This window comes from Nicotiana sylvestris, chromosome 7 (assembly GCF_000393655.2).
Source record: "Nicotiana sylvestris chromosome 7, ASM39365v2, whole genome shotgun sequence".
NCBI lineage: Eukaryota > Viridiplantae > Streptophyta > Magnoliopsida > Solanales > Solanaceae > Nicotiana > Nicotiana sylvestris.
In genome coordinates, this window is record NC_091063.1 from 173281019 (window position 1) to 173293760 (window position 12742).

The 12742-nt window shown below is 35.4% G+C and overlaps 1 long non-coding RNA gene across 1 annotated transcript; it reads left to right on the plus strand.

Annotated features, from left to right (window-relative positions):
• Window positions 1–4940: 4940 nt before the first annotated feature.
• On the plus strand, window positions 4941–7361 carry LOC104219589 (uncharacterized). Its single transcript, XR_011401188.1, has 2 exons — window positions 4941–5067; window positions 6314–7361. It is a non-coding gene; the product is annotated as an uncharacterized lncRNA (long non-coding RNA).
• Window positions 7362–12742: the final 5381 nt, after the last annotated feature.

Consider the following 12742-nt stretch of genomic DNA (forward strand, 5'->3'; position numbering starts at 1 on the left):
AACAAAAAATTCACTTTGCACACCAACATTTAGATGGTGAATAATTAGAAAATTGACCATAAATTCAAAATTTATGAGATGTAGCAAAAGGTATAGAAATAGCATTCCCTGGCTAGTTTCCAATCCTATTTTTGAAATATAATCACTATCACGAAGTTTCCAATTTCATTTTCACAAGTGAAACTCCAGGACTCCTGAACGGTCACTTGTAGAATTTGAAATTCCAAGACAATATTTATTATTCAATTATATGGAGTGAAAAATGGTTATTGTGAATTTTACCCACAAAAGGCTATCCATGGTCCTAGTGCCATGGATTAGGCAGAAAATCGCAAGGCATGACCTCAACGGTAGGGGTGGGCATTCGGTATTTCGGTTCGGTATTTAAGAATTTTGGTTCGGTATTTCGGTATTCGGTTTATTAATTGTATATACCAAATACCATACCAAAATATTTCGATACGGTTCGGTATTTCTTAATTTGGTTCGGTATGATTTCGGTTCGGAAATATTTTCGGTACCAAATACCATACCAAAATACCATACCGAAATATTTTCATTTCTTACTTGAACACTATAGTTCTTTAATATTTAAAGCTTGATATTTTTGTTTGGTGATGGAAAGTAGAAGGTTAATAATTCATTATTATTAAAATCGGTCGAATGTTAATAATTTATGCTTAAATTTTTAGTTGAAACACCTCTTTAGTGATGTATTATAAAAAGCTCAAAATTTCATTGTTGGACCTTAGAAGTGTTGAAGAAGAAGAAGAAGAAGAAGAAAATGAATCTTTTTGAATTGGTGTTATTTGACTAAATTAATAATGAGAATTGTTTGCGTTTGTATTTAGAAGATTTAATTTAAAATTAGTTTATCTGGAGCAAATTTGAGATGGTTTGATCAAAAGTAAAGTTAACACGGAAAAATTATGTCCATCCTGTAGGCTTCGATGAACAACTTAATAGATAGTTGTAGCATAAACTCTATCAATTTGGTAGAGAAATTCATGAAGAGCAAAATTATACCATCCGATAGACTTTGATGAGCAATTTAACAGATTGGTAGAATAAATATAGCATAAACTCTACCAATCTAGTGGAGTAACACTGAAGAGCAGTAGTTGTATACGATTAGTGGCTATATTTTAAAAAGAACATCCGGCGAAGACCATCCCCCCTTGCGGGGCCATTCCTATCAATCACCCTGGATTCGGTGTTATGAATATAATAAAGGAATTTTTTTATTTCTATGCCATATATGAAACTATATTACCCTCAATGTTTAAGGTTTGATATAATTACATTTAATATACTTAATTACCAATTCTATACCATAAGGTGTTTTAACTGTACATTAATTGTACCTTATATCACTCCTAAATTTATGGTACCGTATATTTCTCCAAATCCCCACTCCTCCCCCCCCCCCCCACACGTTTCTCTCCCCCAACCCCACACCCTCACCCACGTATCATCACACACCATGTTTCAAACCATTACTCCCTCTGTTAAAATCAGAAAAACAATTGAAACCATCTACCATTAACGTCCAAAATCAAGATTTTTTCTTCTACAACCAGTCAAAATTGAAGTCAAATCTTCAAAGTTCATACACAGCAATAACTTTTGATGGTTATGATTTCGGGTTCCTTCAGTAATATAAGAGGGAAGGAAAAGAGAACAGCAATTCCACCATTGACAGCCATTAAAAAGCTTTGAAACTTTGAATTCAAACTTGGGTTTTCAAAAATCATTATTTATTTTGATTAGGTGTTGTTGTAAATAATTGGGAATATAGTTTGGAGTTTATATCTCAATTTTGAGGGGTTTTGGTGAAGATTAGACTTGGTTTTGGCTGAATTTCAGATTGAAAGAAGAAGAAGAAGGAGAAGGAGGAGAAGAAGAAGAAGCAGAAGAAGAAGAAGGAGAAGAAGAAGAAGAAGCAGAAGAAGGAGAAGGAGAAGGAGAAGGAGAAGAAGGAGAAGAAGAAGAAGAAGGAGGAGAAGAAGGAGGAGAAGAAGAAGAAGAAGGAGAAGAAGGAGAAGAAGAAGGAGAAGAAGAAGGAGAAGAAGGAGAAGAAGAAGCAGAAGGAGAAGGAGAAGCAGGAGAAGCAGAAGAAGAAGGAGAAGCAGGAGAAGCAGAAGAAGAAGAAGAAGAAGAAGCAGAAGAAGAAGAAGCAGAAGAAGAAGCAGAAGGAGAAGAAGAAGGAGAAGAAGAAGGAGAAGGAGAAGAAGAAGAAGAAGAAGAAGAAGAAGAAGAAGAAGAAGAAGAAGAAGAAGAAGAAGCAGAAGGAGAAGCAGAAGGAGAAGAAGAAGCAGAAGGAGAAGCAGAAGCAGAAGGAGCAGAAGGAGAAGCAGAAGCAGAAGGAGGAGAAGCAGGAGAAGGAGAAGCAGGAGAAGCAGAAGCAGAAGCAGGAGAAGGAGAAGAAGAAGAAGAAAAAGAAGAAGAAGAAGAAGAAGAAGCAGGAGAAGGAGAAGCAGAAGCAGGAGAAGAAGAAGAAGCAGAAGCAGAAGCAGGAGAAGAAGAAGAAGCAGAAGCAGAAGCAGGAGAAGAAGAAGAAGAAGAAGAAGAAGCAGAAGCAGGAGAAGCAGAAGCAGGAGAAGAAGCAGGAGAAGAAGCAGAAGCAGGAGAAGAAGCAGGAGAAGAAGCAGAAGCAGGAGAAGAAGCAGAAGCAGAAGAAGAAGAAGAAGAAGAAGAAGAAGAAGAAGAAGAAGAAGAAGAAGAAGAAGAAGACGACATGACATACATTATATTGCACCAATTGTAGAAAAATTGTAGACTGTTGTTTATTTATTTTTAAACTTTTGTGTTTTTGTGTTAAAAGTTTTGATGGGAGATTGTTATTCCACTTCGTCTGTTTTGGAGCTAACTTGTGCAGAGGAGAAGATGTTTTTTAAGTTATATATATTGCTATACCTTTAAATTCAAGAAAGTATGGTTGTATTGTATTTAAAGAGGCGTGAATTTGTAGAATAGGTTGAATGTGAGGAATGAGTCAAATAAGACTCACAATGGCTTGTTTTCTACATTTAATCTACAACAAAACTACATATCATTTGAAAAATTAATATGAAAATACAGAATTTCAATGTTTCTACAAATTATCTACAAACTGTTCATAACAGAATTTATCTTTATTTTCATGCATGTTCGTCTGGAACACTAAAGTTACTTGATATGCCAACATCTCCCGTTATAGAGGAATACAACTTATCTACAATTTTCTACAACTTTCACATATTATTTCCACCCAGTGAAATACAACTACAATAACATAGAACTTACATACAAAATTTATACAATATGTCTTTTGTATATTTTGTATCTGATTTATACATACTAAAAATAATTTTTATACAACTAATTATATATTATACAACTTATCTACAATTTTCGTACATTACTTCTACTAAGTTATATACAACTACAATATAATTTCACTTAATATAATTTTTATACAATGTTGTTCAACTTTCATACAATAGTTAAATAAATAAAAGAAAAATAAATAAACAACAGAATACAATTTTTCTACAATTTCTGTAATATAATGTATGTCATGTCTTCTTCTTCTTCTTCTTCTTCTTCTTCTTCTTCTTCTTCTTCTTCTTCTTCTTCTTCTTCTTCTTCTTCTTCTTCTTCTTCTTCTTCGAGTTTCAATCCGAAATGCAGCCAAAACCAAGTCTAATATTCACCAAAACCCCTCAAAATTGAGATATAAACTCCAAACTGTATTCCCAATTACTTGCAACAACACCCAATCCAAACAAATAACGATTTTTGAAAACCCAAGTTTGAATTCAAAGTTTCAAAGCTTTTTAATGGTTGTCAATGGTGGAATTGCTGCTCTCTTTTCCTTTACTTTGTATTACTGAAATTTGGACATAATTCCGTTTGATGTAGAAGAATTGTAGAAGATTTAGTCGGTTTTTATTTGTGAATTGTAGAAGAATAATCAATTCGCTTTTGAAGTGTAGAAGAATATTCAATTCGTTTTTGAAGAATAATCAATTTGTTTTTGAATTGTAGAAGAATAATTGTGTTTGAGGTAGAGACGCTAAATTTGAAACGAAACTGACGAAGAAGATTAATGTGCGTGATTTGCGTTTAGAAAATCTGGAAGAATATTTAATCCCCCAATTTTAGCGCGCCTAAATAAGGAAGCCTACAGCTACAATGATTCCTTATTTATGCATGATCTATATTTTGTAGAAATACTATTAGCATGAAGGGTAATATGCAAACTATGAACGTATTTGGTAATATAGTTTCCTATATGGTATAAGAACGAAATTTTCCCTATAATAAAAATTAGCTTGAATGATCAGTTTTTAGAGGGAGAAATTCAAAAATAGCCAGATTTACAAGTGGTCATTCAAAAATAGTCATAGTTTTAAAAGTAATTGAAATTTAGCTACTTTTCACGTAAAGATAAATTTGAACGAAAATACTGTTCAAAATCCTGAAAAATATTCCAGTATAATATACTGGAATTCCAATATTCCAGTATAATATGCTGGAAGTTCATACATAGGTGCACCGATCTCCAGTATATTATGCTGGAACTTTTCGTGTTGCAGCTAATTAGTGGCTATTTTTCAATGACTTTGCAAATGCTGGCTATTTTTGAATTACCAGTCTGAAAACTGGCTAGCCCGTGCTATTTTCACGGTTTTAGACCGTTTAATATTTAACCATCATTTGAAATGTAACTAAAAAGTAACTACTTTTAAGGCGGAAATAAATTTTGAGATAAAAGTATACCTAGTTCAGTTATGAGGGTATTTTTGCCCAAGTAAGCTATACTACACATTGAATAGTTAATACAGTGGTTAAAATATTAACTAGCGGTCTGAAAAGTGGCTATTTGCATATTTCTTCCGTGGATATATCACATTCAAGCCCAAATTTTTGGACCCAAACCAATTCTTATTTTTCTACCAAGCCTAATTCTGGTTTCGCCCGTCTACTTCGGCCAGTCGACCCGCATTCCGCCGGCAGTGAACTTTGCTCTCTCTTCTCCCAATTTCTCATGGTGGCGAACTTTTTTTCCGGGAAATTTTAGTCGTAAGTCCCCTCATTTATCTCTCTCCTGAAATGCGACCTTTTGAATTAGATCTCTGTTCTACTGGAAAAACCTCAAGCTTCAATTTGTTTTTGGTTCTGCGTGAATACTTACTAAGTTATACTAGTAATATAGTAATTTTACTAGTTTCTTGCTATGTTTTCGACTTACAATAATAGAGTTGAGGTTGAACTCACAATCCTGCAGCTCGGTTGATCTTTCCATTTTAATTTAGTGTACAGGATTTTGAACCTTGTTTTGGACTAAGCATACGAGATTAATTGTTGGGCTTACACGTATTGACAGTAGAAAGAAACATTCTGATTGGTTTCTTAGAAATGTAAATCCAAATAGAGAACAATGAATCTCAGGGTCAAATCGCCGTGGAGGAAAACACCCTAAATGACCTCTTCACATTTGCCTAAACTTTTGTGGGTAGAGTTACTCGGTACATGTGTTGGTAAGAGATAGCAGGTGCCGGTGAAATTGACGAGGTGTCCGCAAGTTGGCCAGGATACCACCATCATAAAAATAAAAAATAAAAATAGAGCACTATGGATATAGAGGACTCATATACTCGGATCTAACTAGTTTGGGATTGACACACAAGTGTTTTGTTGTTTTTAAAATATAACGAAAAATTGACAGGTTGAAATAAGAATATTAGCTATTTGCTTTTGTTATTTAGGTAGATGTTTGTTTGCCAAGGACTATAGCTTCCATTAGAAAGTAAAAAGGATGTAAAAGTTTAATTCAAAATGAATTCGATGAGATGCATTCTTTTGAATGTCTATAGATACTGAGAGCAGATTGTCTCTTTAGTGTCAGTTTTGTACATTCTTTGTCCTGGTAGTTCTAGTAAATTAAAATGTCAGGTAATCCTTATTATTGAAGATGTCAATTGGCCTGTTATCCATCTTTGGTGTGCCTAGAACATACTAACAATTGAGTCAATCTAAAGTCATACTGTCACCTAGATTTGGTTATATCACTGTAGACTTCATTGCTAATCATAAATGTTAAGAGTAGAAGTTTTATTACTGACCTTCATAAACTAAATCGATGATAATGAAATTTTAGTTTCTGAGGAATTACTGTGCGCGAGTGTATTCTTAGATGGGCGCATATGTTCATTGATTTGCTTAAGTCCGAAAAAGTATTGGTGTAGCCTTCTTTTCTTTTACCAAGATGACAAACTATTTTTCCCGTTTCTATTGGATTAGCTGAATGTTTATTTTTCTTTTCAAGGTAAGAGTGTAAAATACAAGCTTAACCAAGTGGTTGCACTTCAAGTTGTTCGAAAACAGACAGTTCTTCTGCATTAGTACAACACGCATATGAAATTGTGATCAAGCTATCATCATCTGCAATTCATTGCTTGCAGAGAAACATCTGAAGCATGAAGCTCATTGCACGGTTAAGATCCATCCATGCTTGTACATCTCTTCGCGAAATTATAGGGCCTCTGCAGTCTCATTCGTTTCAACCTGATTTTGTTCCCAGAGATCCCAATGCCAAGCCCAAGAGATATAAATATCCTGCTGTCTATGAACCATATGGCCCTAGGCACCACCATCAGACAAGATAGTTCAGCTTGCTGAACTTATTGCTGCCCTACCCCCCGAAGAGCGTAGACAAATTGGTCCTACACTCAGGGATATACTAAGGCATCCTAATTTGAAACAGAGGTTCGATCAAGTTGGAGAAATACACTCGGGTATTGAATGTTTGATGTCAAGTTGGAGAAATTTGATGCAGCTGCAAAAATCAAGGTGATCAAAGAGGTTCGATCCTTCACTAGTCTAGGTTTGAAGGAAGCCAAGGACCTGGTCGAAAAAGTGCCTGCTATACTTAAGCAAGGAGTAACAAAAGAGGAGGCTAATGAAATAATAGAAAAGATCAAAGCTGCTGGAGGAGTTGCAGTTATGGAGTAGTAACCTCTACTGGATTTAGCAGGTTTTCTTGTCCTGCCATCTTTTGTTAATGTAAGGGAACATGCCAATTACCATAGTTTATGTGTGTTAGAATTTTTTTCTTGGATTATGACTTGATTATTACCTTTGTCGGGCTAGGGCAGAATATGAGCTTCTTTATTTCCATTGAAGCTATCAAGGGTCTATTGGAAACAACCTCTATCTGAATGAGGTAGGGGTAAGGTTTGCGTACACACTACCCTTCCTAGATCCCACTATATGTGATTACACTGGGTATATTGTTATTGTTGCTGTAAACCTATTACACCATATAAGTGTGATGATCATTAACTTATAATCTGATATTCTGCTAATTTTCGATACATTTTCTCTTATACATATCTGATGACTAGTTACCTCTTTCTTGGAACCACCAAAATGAAGTTGTTTCATTCGCATTTTATGGTACTCCCTCATACTCTTTAAGTTGCACCTGAAAATTACAAAAAGAATTGCAGTTATAAACTTTATTTTCTGGTTTCTTTAGTTTATCCCCCCCCCCCCACCCACCCACCGACTTGTGGATATATATGAGATGTAGTATGTAGAATTTATACACCTTTGTGTAATGTATTCTGACTTAATGGCATTATACGAGCAAAACCTGCAGTCTCTCCTGAGAAATTCATGATCAATCAGTTAAACTTTTACTTGAAATCATTTAAATGGATAATATTTAGTTATATGACATCAAATTGCTTACACAGTCCTAGTGAACAAAAAAGAAATAGGTGCAGTTCTAGCCAAATTAGCATTGTTTTTGTTTCGGCATGATTTGGAAAAGGAAATGTTGTCTAAATAGGAACAGGAAACCTCCTAATTAGTTTGATTCTCTAAACCAACTTGAAATTTTTATTTGATTCTGCCTAATTATGAATAGGAATGTATTATCCAACTTAGAATATTGGTCAAGCTTAATTTTGAGTAATTAAAGTCAATACTCCAATTTATGACTTATGTAGGAGTCAATACTCAAAATTGTAAAGGGACATGATACACAAATAAACACGGATAAGGAATATTAATCCCAATTTAATTTGTTTACCGAGTTCAATTCAATCTGGGCTCCAAAAGCCTATATAAACCAAACGGGAGCGTCTGAGCAAATTTATTAGAAGTAATTATATCATTCTCTTGGGTTTCTGATATAAAAATAGGCAGCGCTCCATTAATTATGGCTACTGCTTCAGCAACAAAGGCTGGATGCTTTGAAGGTAGACGTAGGCAAACATATACAGATGGATTTTGCAAAAATGGTGAAACGTGTGCGAACGAGTACTGGTGGTGGTGGTGGTGGCAGAGGAACAATTAGGAAGTTACGAATTCGGGAGGATACAGTCAAGTATCTTGCTAATCTTGACGTGAATTCTGCATACTATGATCTTAAATCGCGGTCCATGTGTGAAGATCCTCTTCTTGATATGCATGAAATCGAAAATCAAAGCGAAATTAGTGGTCAAGCGTTGGAGTTTAAACGGCTTAATATTCATGTGCGGGAGGCTTTTGAGAAGGGTTACGACGTTCGCGTGCAAAGGGATCCATCCCAAGCAAAACTGAAGGTGCAAACAAACGAGGTTATCATAGATAAGTATGGCAATGATGCTGCCAGTGAGGACACATCCCCAAGAGAACTCTTATAATTGGGTCAAAATGAGAAAGAGCTATTATTACCTGTTGTTTTCCTTTCACGGGTTGATTCAGGATTTTTAAAAATGCTCAATTATTCTTAATTTAAAAATTGCTACTTAGACAGAGTGCTTAGTTAATATATTTATATAAATTACTAATTTTTCTGTATAAGTAGTAGTGTTGTTTTCAAAAGCATTGGGTGCTTAAGCAACCATATGACCTAATGTAGATCCGCCATTGTTTCCTTTTATCTTCCGCTTCGATTTTTTTAATATTTTGATGTTGCTATTGCTTGTTGCCACTGTTTTTATCATTTTTTTTCTTGAGCGATGGTCTAACGGAAACAATCACTATATCTTCCCATATTAGGGATAAGGTCTGCATACACTATCCTCCACAGACAATACTTCACCGACTTTTTTTGTTGTTGTTATTGTTGTTTGGTCTAATGCTCACATAAAAATTACTACTATTTGAAAATTCTCCACCTTACCACCATGCGAACAAATGAATTTGGATAAGAAAGGAAGTCGTTATCTAAAAATAACGTGAAAAAGTTTAACAATTACGGGCAAAATAATATTACGAATTCCGCATACTTTTGTTGTTACAATAAGTAATTTCAGTCTTCTGATATCAGCTCCTTATAGGCGCAGATAACCTTTATGATATAGCAGATCTACCATGAGAAGCACATGTAAATTATACTCTCGGACCAATTGCGTTCTACGACAACAATAACATACTCAGTATAATCATATAAGTGGGGTCTGTGGAGGGTAGTACGTACGCACGCAAACCTTACCCCTACTTTGTGCAGGTAGAGAGGTTTGTTTCCAATAGAACCTTGTTTAATATACTGTATGCGGGTAAAATTAATCTTGTGGTACACCCCAGTCTTCAACATGATAAGCCAAGCTCGAGATATGATAACAGGGTGCCAAGATCGAGATAGAGGTCTTATCGATTTGGAGTCCGGGACCATAACACCCTCCCTCGAGGATATCGGGGTCATGGTTCGGGATCGGTCCTAGCCTTGATTTACTTCGAAGGACGTTGTCAGGTAATCAAGCCCAGACAACAGAAGGTTGTGATATCCGTGACCGACCGAATATCACGGCAGGGATCTCGTCACGTATCGATAGGAAATCGGCAACCAGTTAATTAGAATATTTTTACCTTTTATAAGAATTGTACCTAGAATGAGACTCTCCTACTATATAAAGGGGGTATGGTGTTTCATAACACAGGTTGTAATACGCACTCCAAGGCAATATATTATTATTTTTTCTTTCATTAGCTCTTATCTTGTTCATCAGTACTGGTCACAGTGTGTCCGGATCGAGGGGAAGATTTCACTAAGGCTGAAACTATCCTACGCGCGTGGTTTGAATTTATTTTCATTTTTACTTGTTTAATCTAACCTAATTTACTGCTTTGTGTCAAATTAATCCGCGTATACTTAAAATCACTTACAAATTTAATTGTTATCCGATTTTGACAGTTTGGCGCCCACCGTGGGGCTAAGGATAATAATGGCTATTTGATACAAGCTTCTATAACACACCTATTTTACACTTGTTCTTTGGAGTGTCTTTGATTTCAGGTTAAAGTTTGAAATGTCGAACTCCCAGTCTGCCCCTCTAAACGTGGATGCTGAATCTGGCCACCATGGCGAGAACAACAATGTAGCACCCGGTAACGAGGTGCCTGTGAGCACGTGATTTTTGCCTTACGAAAATTACTCCAAAATAAATCAAAAAATAAAATAAATTTCTTTTACTGTATAATTTTTGAATTTGCATGGTGTTAAATATTTGTTTTATGTCCGTAAATGTTTACTTTGTCATAATAAAAAAAAATATAATAAAATACAGGTTGCATGCATATAGGATTTAATTATGCATTTTGAAAAAATAAATAATAAATCAAAAAAAATAAAATATGTGTCTGTTCTAGTTTTAATATTTCACTGTGTGATTAATGTTTTGTCTATGTATTAATAGGAAATTTATCTTTGTAAGGGTAATTTTGTTTTTATTATTTTAATTAGGAATTTAATAATTAGGAATTTAATTAGGAAATTAAAAGAAGTAGAAATTAAGTGGGTAAAACGGATCTGGGCCAAAATCCTAAACAAAAAAATCAGGCCCAAACCATTTTAACTCCCACAGCCCAATCCAAAACAGCCCAGGTACCGGTCCACTTCAGCTACGCCAAACGACGTCGGTTGGTGATCATTCATCAAGGGCCGTTAGATTAGATCAATTTAACGGCTGAGATACACTACCCTTACCCGGAACCCTCTACCCGACCCATTGCCCCGACTCAGCCCGACCCTAGCATTAAACCAAACGACATCGTTTGGTTTAATGAACGGATCCTGGCCACTCATTCTGATTGATCTAACGATCAGCATCAATCCACCCTTCCCCTATATAAGGCCTAAACCCCTACCCCGGCCCCCTAACTAGACACCCCCCCCCTCTTCACTATTCATCATCGTCTCCAAAACTCACCCCTAACCCTAGCCGCCCTAGGATCCCACCGCCTGAAACTCGGCGGCATCAACGCCGCCGGTCACCAAAATAACACCCTAGAATCCCCTGAACATCCTCTACACAGATCTAACATTGGTTTCCTTCGAATCAGGCCCCAACTCTTCGAATCTTAAATCGAAGGTTGGCCTGAAAACCTTAGCTTCTCCGATGGCCTCCAAAATAACACCACAACTTCCCCTAAATACCCTCATCACGGATCTGTTAGTTGCATGGCTCGAATCCTACTGGAACTGCTCGAATCTTCATTTGAAGATTCGAGTAAAACCTGAACCTATCCCAACCTACCTCAAACTAACACCAAATGACCCCTAGGCCTCCCTCACCCTTGTGTCATCTTTGGTTCCCTTCGAATCTGCCCAAAAGTGTTCGGATTTAAGATCCAAGAATCTGAAACCCTAAAAATTTTCAATCTTGGAATTTTTCCGATTCGAGTGAAGAATTGAGGTCTAAGAGACTTTAATCGAAGTATTCTCAATTGAGAATACTTCGAATAAAGTCTGTTTGGCCTCAAAAGGGTCCGAATTCAAAGTCAAGTTCGAGTCTAAATAAATTTGAAGGTTCAGAGGTAATTTTCTATTTCTTTTGTGTATTCTGTATGTATTTTCGTTTGTTTTAATAACTTGTTGATTTTTCATATTTTTGTTTTTGATTAATTCTGTCATCTTTGTCTCATGCCCGTCTATATGATCAAAAGATGAAACTGTTTCTGTTGGTTGTGATTATTCACAATGTAAGTAATCGACTCGATTAAGTTCGTCGATTAGTTATATTATGAATTCTCATTTATGATAATGCTGATTGAAACAGTCTGTTTTTATTGTTTTAGAATGATTATGGACAAATGTTGTAAATAGTCAACTGATTAATACTCGTCAATTAAATCATGTTTGTTTGCGAATCAGTGAATTCAAATGTATGCTGTATATATTATTTTCTGAACAGGGCATTGTCAGTATATTGACAATGCTCCTGTGTATGTTTGATCTTGATTCAATGTTTAAGTCCAGTCTGAATTGTTATAATGATTTCATTAATATGTTGTTATGATGTTAGTTCTGAATTCAGTGTAATTTTACAAATGTTGATTAGATGTAATTGTGATAGAAGGTTTACATTCTTAGTTAGGATTCAGTCCAAACTTTAGGATTGGTTGTAGCTATCTTAAATCAGATTAATAATCAGGTTTGAACAGATTTTAAAAATCTGTATTTTTAAGTTTGACAGCAGTAATAATAGTAATCACAGTAGGATTTCTGGGACATTTTTGGGACAGAACAGTAAGGATAACATGATAGCATAATGGGCTGAAAGTGAAATGTTAATGGCTATAATTTAAGATACTAATAGGGAACAAGGGATAATGGGGCTGCTTAAAATCAGGATAGGATCATTTAAAGTATTAAAAAGTAGTTTGTAATGGAACTTTCTGATTTTAAAAGAAGAAAGGGGTCCAAGAAGCACTTAAAAGTATAGGACCAGCCCTGTATAAATACAGGGAGCTGGACAGCTTAATG